This window comes from Tiliqua scincoides, chromosome 6 (assembly GCF_035046505.1).
Source record: "Tiliqua scincoides isolate rTilSci1 chromosome 6, rTilSci1.hap2, whole genome shotgun sequence".
NCBI classification, from domain to species: Eukaryota; Metazoa; Chordata; class Lepidosauria; order Squamata; family Scincidae; genus Tiliqua; species Tiliqua scincoides.
Genome location: NC_089826.1, coordinates 37,102,259 through 37,109,021, shown reverse-complemented (window position 1 = coordinate 37,109,021; position 6,763 = coordinate 37,102,259). Strand labels below are relative to the sequence as shown.

General features: G+C 45.5%; 1 pseudogene; it reads right to left on the bottom strand.

The window, feature by feature from the left end:
- Positions 1 to 1,194: 1,194 nt before the first annotated feature.
- Positions 1,195 to 1,311, bottom strand: LOC136656737 (5S ribosomal RNA; annotated as a pseudogene).
- Positions 1,312 to 6,763: the final 5,452 nt, after the last annotated feature.

The window sequence follows — 6,763 nt, the reverse complement described above, 5'->3', positions numbered from 1 at the left end:
GACTGTCCATTAGCACAATCATGGTGGCGATGGGAGCGGATTGGGGTGGATCAGGGTGGATTTTTCAAGTGGGTGCTCCTCTTTTATTTAGCAGGGGGAGAGTAACTGGCCCACCTCACCCCAGCAGTGTCTTTTCTAGTGGCTGTCTGCTGGTGTTGCATCTTTTTAGATTGTGAGCCCTTTTGGGACAGGGAGCCATTAGATATTTGATTTTCTCTGTAAACCGCTTTGTGAACTTTTCATTGAAAAGCGGTATATAAATACTATTGTTGTTGGATGGGGCAGGATGCATAGGATCACAGTGGAACTCATGTATGCCAAATCCAGAACCCCTGTTTAGGACATGTGATATGCAAAAGAGCTGGCTTAGATCTGAGTTGGCAGATAGGGGACCACAGAGCAGCCTGAGAGATAAATAATTTGTTTTTCTTTATTTCTCCCAGCCATCCTGGTTCCTCCACCATCCGCAGCCCTGCACCATGGGCACGTTGAGCAAGTCACCCTCTCTCAACCACAGTCTTCCCCATCTGTAACACAGGAGTAATTATATTTAAGGCCCAAGCCTATGGTGCCCAGCACCGGTGGTATGCTTGTACCACCAGGGCTGGGTGTTGTGAAAGTGCCATAAAGTACTTTTCCACCAGTGGTATGCCAGGAGGACCCAGCGCTGAAGTGGCTGGGGTATCATGGCCAGTCATCAGCAAGGCTTTTTTGGGATGGAGGAGAGGGTTGGAACTGGGCAGAGGGAGGGTGGAAGGAGGAGAGGATCAGGCCCAGAAGGGTCTGCCACCATATCCTTTGCTCCCTCCCTGGCTGTTACCCTGCACATGCCCGATCTTGTTTGATCTCGGAAGCTAAGCAGGGTCAGGCCTGGTTAGTACTTGGATGGGAGACCGCCTGGGAATACCGGCTGCTGTAGGCTTATACCATAGTCTTTTGAGACTGAAGGTTGCCAACCTATGGCTGGGAAGCCCTACACTGGGTTCCTCAGTTCTGCTCCACTCAGTAGTCGACATAATTCTAAGGAGATCCATTGAGGACGCAGTGCTGTTACCCAGGATAAGGGAGCAAATACCCCCTTTGCCCAAGGAGTCTCCCGCAGGTGCACCGGCCCTGTTGGATACAGTGGTAGCCATTTCGGTGCCACTGTTCATAAGCATAGGATTGGTTGGCAACCTTCGGTCTCGAAAGACTATGGTACAGCACCCGGTATTCCCAGGCGGTCTCCCATCCAAGTACTAACCAGGCCTGGCCCTGCTTAGCTTCCAAGATCAGACGAGATCAGGCATGTGCAGGGATTGGGCTGCCCCTTCCCTTACAGGTTTGTTGTGAAAGCAGCATTCAGCTTGTGCATGCAACACACTGTATGCTGAGAAAGTGCTATGTAAATGCTATGTGTATTATTAGGTCTTGTGTCGATACATTCGGAGTGAAAGGACACCTACAGTGAAAGCAAAATACCTAGAGAAAAGATATATTTCTCTAAAGAAATAGCTTCACATTTGGGGCACGTCACATTCCTTATTGCCATTCCAAATCTGGGGATATAGCTTAAAGGAGGACATTATTGAAAGGATTTATTTCACAGAGAGAAAAAGACAATCAAAATGTAAGCAGGTGGCTCATATTCAGATTTAGAAAACATTTGTCTTTTGAGGTGGGTCATCATCAGGGCAAACAAGGTGGTTTTTGTGCCAAAACCTGACCTAAAAACAGATTGAAATGGATCAAGAAAACAAACCTCATCCCAGAGTATCTGGAGCTGCTGACTACCACCTGCTCAAATATCTGACCCTGAAGGTGATATTTGTACCCAGCTGATAGTTCTTGCAATCTGCTGACATTCAAATGGATTTCCGAGGAGTCATACGCTTCCTTGTGAAAAGGTGCCTTCTGGTAGCTATTATCATCTGGAAGTAACTAGGTTTGAACAGACAGTAGACCGGACCTCTCCAAGCATTGCTTTCCACATCCTTAGGTGGCAATAACTAAAACTCATCCAGCTAAACAGTTCCAGATGGTGCTCTGGACTTTCTCCAGACTGAAGTACGTACATCGTGGCATCCAAACTAAGGCATTAAGAATAGTTTCTTGCATACAAATTGCTCTGCAACCATGCCGCAGTGTATGCCAGTGGATTAATTTGCATCACAGTGTGTGTGGGGTAGGGAGAAATGGGAACAAGCCCCAAACAGCTCAGAGAAGCTCCACTGGACAGTATCCCAAAGATGCAACGTTGGTGGAGTATTTCTTCTTTGCCACAATCACTGCCGCAAAGTAGCTTCGACAATGAACTACTTCTTGTGTTTGATCTGTTTGCTCACACCATTTGGCTTTCGTCAGTTTGGTTACAATGAGTTTTTGGCCACTCATGTTCTGATAGACTCCATATCTACTTCTTCAGCCCAACTCCCTGGTAAACCAAGGGGATGATCAAGATTCTGCACTGCAGGACAGTGCATAGAGTTGATGGTATCCACCATCTGAACTAACTCTGCATCCCATAGAGCAGTGTTCTTCAACCTGTGGGTTGGAACCCCAACGGGGTCACAAAACCTTATTTGGGGGGTTGTGGCAACCTTTTGAAGCCTGTGCAGGAGAGGGCTTGGATACAGTCCAATAATAGTACTGCCTTATCAAAACCGAGTTCTTGATGTAATCCTGCATTGCCATCTTGCCCCAAAGCTCCTAAGGCTAGGCTCCTACCTCACAAGGTTGTTGTGATGCTACAAGAGGTAGGGCGATATATAGTAGGTAGGGGCAGGGTGGGTGGATTAGGGCCTGGGAGGGAGTGGGATCGGTGGTGGGTCCCCACTCTCATACTTTATTTGTTAGTTTGTTGGGGTCATGGCACAATAAAGTTTGAGGACCACTGCCATCAAGGCTTCAACAGGAGTGACAGCTTTGTCAAATGGAAACTCCCAGTGATTAATCAGCTCCTTTGCTCCCTTCATTTTCCCCATCTATTCCCCTTAGAAAGCCTCAGTATAAGGCTCAAAAGAAAATATGTTTCCCCTAGGCTGGTGATTTTCAACCAGTGTGCCACAGCATATGGGCATGCTGCAAATGATCCACCAATATGCCTCAGGACATTGGGGGAGGGCCATTGTGGGATGTGAGTCCCCCACTGGTGGTATGATATGCCTTGTCAATGGTCAAAAAATTGATGGTGTGCCTTGACAATTTTAGCACTTCGTCAGTGTGCTGGGAGATTAAAAAGGTAGAAAAATGTTGCCCTGGACACTCTGAAATCAATGTGATAGTAGAAAAACCATGCGGTGAAGTAGTCAGGTCATTTTTGTAGATCTGCTGCCTTCCTTGTCTGCATCCAGCAAGACCAATAGCTCGAGCAGCCCGCCTGCTGAGTTTGCCATGCATCAGTAGATTGGACACTGAGGCCACCTAACCAGGTCAGAGAGAAGGTAGAAATTATGAAGGGATTGAGAATTGTTCCATAAAATGGACCAGTGACATGGCCCATGGATCTTATTGGGTCCTTTGTGCTAATGAAACACATTCTGGCAGCACAGGGTCCTTTATGATTGTCATAATTGGTGATAAGTGATTCAGCATGGCTGGGCCACTGCTGAATGGCGAGCAGCCATGGCCACACACAGGCAACCCTCCAACAACCTCTAGTACTGGTAAGTCAGTGCAGTGGGAAGGCAGGAGGTGGAAGGTGAAAGGAATAAGGCAGGGAGGTGAGGAGCAGGGCAGAGACTGGGGGAGGAAGGGGCAGATTGAGGCCCGAACGAAGGCAGCATTGGCAAAAGTGGTGCCACTGATATCCTGCCCCCTTTCTGGCCTCAATCTGCTTTCCTGGGTCCACTTGAAATTGCACAAGCAATGGCTGATGAGATCTGAGGAGACCCAGCAGGGCAGGAAGAGTTTACTTCTGGGCAAAAAAAACAAATTTTCCCTTACCTGGAGGAGACCTCCAGGTTTGCCCCCACTGAAGGACGCATTGTGTGCTCCGGTTGCATGACTGCACATGTTAGGGAATTATTTTGCTGTTAGATTTGCCTGCAATCACCTGTGTGTGTGTGTGTGTGTGTGTGTGTGTGTGTTTTCTAAGACTCCTTGATCTGTTCTTTCCTCCTTGTATTATACAACCCCTCACTCCTTGCATATTCCATAAAACTCTCTTTTTACATTTTAACTCTTTACTTGCTTTGACTTATGACTCCTAGATCCTGGGTTATACATTACAGCTCATGAATTGTGGGGATTAGCCACCTAACTGGAAGGGAGGTTTTCAAGAATGATCTCCCTCTGCCTATCTTGCTGGCTGGGAAGTCTGTTGATGGTCTGGGAAGAATGTTGATTTTGATCTTGCCAAGGGGATCGATGTGGGGAATGATTGGAGGCACCAGCACTTCCCTCTCAAACACCACCCTCTCTGAGGATCCCACAGGCTCCAGGTTCCATTCATGGATTGAGCAGCCCTGGCTCAAATTTGGGAATCACAGTGTTTTCCTCTGACAATCTTTAATCTTCCTTTGCCCTGACAAATCTTCCTTTGCCCAGTGAACTATATTTTGTTTTGCATATTCAGAAGGTATTGGCTAATTGTACATCAGCTGAATTGGAATGAGCTCAGATACTTCATGTTACTTGTAACTCATGAAAAAACCAGTAGTCCTGCAAGAGTGATTCATTTCTATGACGTCCTCTGGTACGCTTTAGAAAGAAGGGACATGTGGTTGGTATCTAAAAGCCAAAGAATCTTTTCATATTAGAGAGGGAATGGCTTTGCCTTGATTTAATCTCCAGCTGCTCAGATAATATATTACATTAATTAAATTCCTATTTTTGAACTCTTCCTTCATCTTAGTTGATTATAATAATAATAAAAAAATAAACCTTGAAAATTGAAATGCTTCTTCACTATTTTTCACACATTGGAAAACTTTGTTCAGATTAGACAGTTACTAGATAATATTGGCTAAAAATAAATACCATTGGCATTTGTTTTCAAGATGTAATTACAGTCAATTTTAGACACAGGAGGGGGAGATTATAGATTAATATAGTGCTTTATTAGGTTTGCTAATCTAACTTCTTTAAAAGAAAACCCTAAGTGATATGTTATCTTAATTGATCACGAGATGGCTTTGAGCCACCAATGCTCGGTAGCTTCGGTAAAGACAAACATAATTTTGGCTGACCCAGCAAGTCCAGACTAGGAGTTAATCTCTTATGTTCAGAATATGCTAATGTTACAGTTTGCAGAACTTTACATCCAGCATAAAGGAGTTCAGGGACCTCCTTCTTAGAAATTTGATAGCACTGGTTATATGGCAAGGAATGAAGCTCTATTGAAGCCGCACTATGCTGTGTGAGATCAATACTACCCTAAGACTGTGATCTTGTACACGCTTATCTGGCACTCTATTCCAGAGATTTTCAACCTTTTTCATCTCACGGTATACTGACAAGGCACTAAAATTGTCAAGGCACACCATCAGGTTTTCGACACTTGACAAGACACACCACACTGCCAGTTGGGGGGCTCACTTCCCCATTGGCCCTACTAATAATCTTTTCCCAAATTCCTGTGGCACACCTGTGGACCACTTGCCGTGGCACAGTGGTTGAAAATGGCTGCTCTATTCCAATAAACTCAGTGGGGCTTACATCTGAGTAGGCACGAAGCAAGTACAGGCATGTGCCACTTAACAACTGTTCACTCAACGACAGACTGAATATATGACGGTGGTCAAGATACTCTTAATGAGGCAATCACGCCTCCCATAGCCTGTTGCAGTGTCTGTTTATACAACAGAGAGGCTCTAAATGCAAGAAGAGGCAATCTATGTCCAGTAGCCTGTGCAGCCAGTTAGTGTCTGTTTACACAACAAAGGTGATAGATTGGACTGAATGTTCACTTAATGACCTAACTGCATAACAACGGGGATAGGAGAACGTATCCCCATCGTTAAGTGGCACACACCAGTATATAGTTTTCAGTAGTTTTAAGAGTCGAATGACACTGCAGTCATCCTTTTGGTGCTATGGAAGAGCGCAAGTTCTTTTTCCCATTAGTGTGTGTAGCTGAGATGGTGTTTGATAGAATAATGTACAGTTATTGGCTAAACAATAAGACGCTTTGGGACTTTGATCTGGCATGGTAGATACTACTCTTCTACTCTTCCTGGTGCATTTAACTTCTGTTGTTGTTGGGATAAGAGAAGAACAGCTTAGTCTACTTTGGTTATGGAACCAAGACACAATCGATCTGCTACTTTACAAAGAAATAAAATTACTGAAAAAAAATAAGTAAGAGAAGTACAGGCAAGCATGCGTGCACACACACCCATATCTGTGGTTCTCAAATTCCCTCCATTGTGATTTTGACTCACCTCTCTAGCTATGACAGAGCATGATTAAAATAAGAGCCTAATTCCAATCTTGTGTTGGGCTGGTTTCAGTCTCTTGCAGCAGCCCAGGAGTGTTGCAAACATGCCATAAAGTCACGTTTGTAACTACTCTGGAGCTGGCTGAGCCAGCGCACAGATGTGCACTGTATTCCAGAGGCCCAATCCACCCCTTTATCTGATAAGTTTATGCCAGCCAAGGGCAGCCAGCGCGGGGGGGTGGAGAGTGTGATGGGAGGGCGGAACAGAAGCATTTTTGGATGGGGAAGGTGGGATATGGTATGTGACTGGGCCTGGGAGGGGTGGGATCGGCCTGGGTGATTTAGGTTCGACCCTAACCCTGCTCCTGGACAGCCCAGCATTACATCAAGCTGCTCAGATTTATG